Source organism: Mandrillus leucophaeus, unplaced genomic scaffold, assembly GCF_000951045.1.
Source record: "Mandrillus leucophaeus isolate KB7577 unplaced genomic scaffold, Mleu.le_1.0 Scaffold323, whole genome shotgun sequence".
In the NCBI taxonomy this organism is placed as follows: domain Eukaryota; kingdom Metazoa; phylum Chordata; class Mammalia; order Primates; family Cercopithecidae; genus Mandrillus; species Mandrillus leucophaeus.
In genome coordinates this window covers 859,243-859,614 of record NW_012103399.1, presented here as the reverse complement: position 1 = coordinate 859,614, position 372 = coordinate 859,243, and positions in this window count along the sequence as shown.

Sequence of the window (372 nt, the reverse complement as noted above, 5' to 3'; positions counted from 1 at the left end):
CTAGAAAGGAGAAGGGACTGGTGGATACCAGGTAGACAGTTAGTACTGTCTTCCCCAAAGGGGATGGAGCCCACCCCAGACCCTAGCAAGACGGGGAAACCATGAATTTGAAGCTAAAGTCTACTGTTACTAAGAGGGATACAGTAGCACATAGTAGGTTAGCAGTAACTTTTCATTAATTGATTGAGGTCTAGATTGATGTAAAATTGTTACCCCCAATCCTCTAATACTTACTACTTTTTTTTTTTAAGGTGGAGTTTTGCTGTTGTCACCCAGGCTGGAGTGCAATGGCACCATCTTGGCTCCCTGCAACCTCTACCTCCCAGGTTCAAGCATTTTTCCTGCCTCAGCCTCCTGAGTAGCTGGGATTAC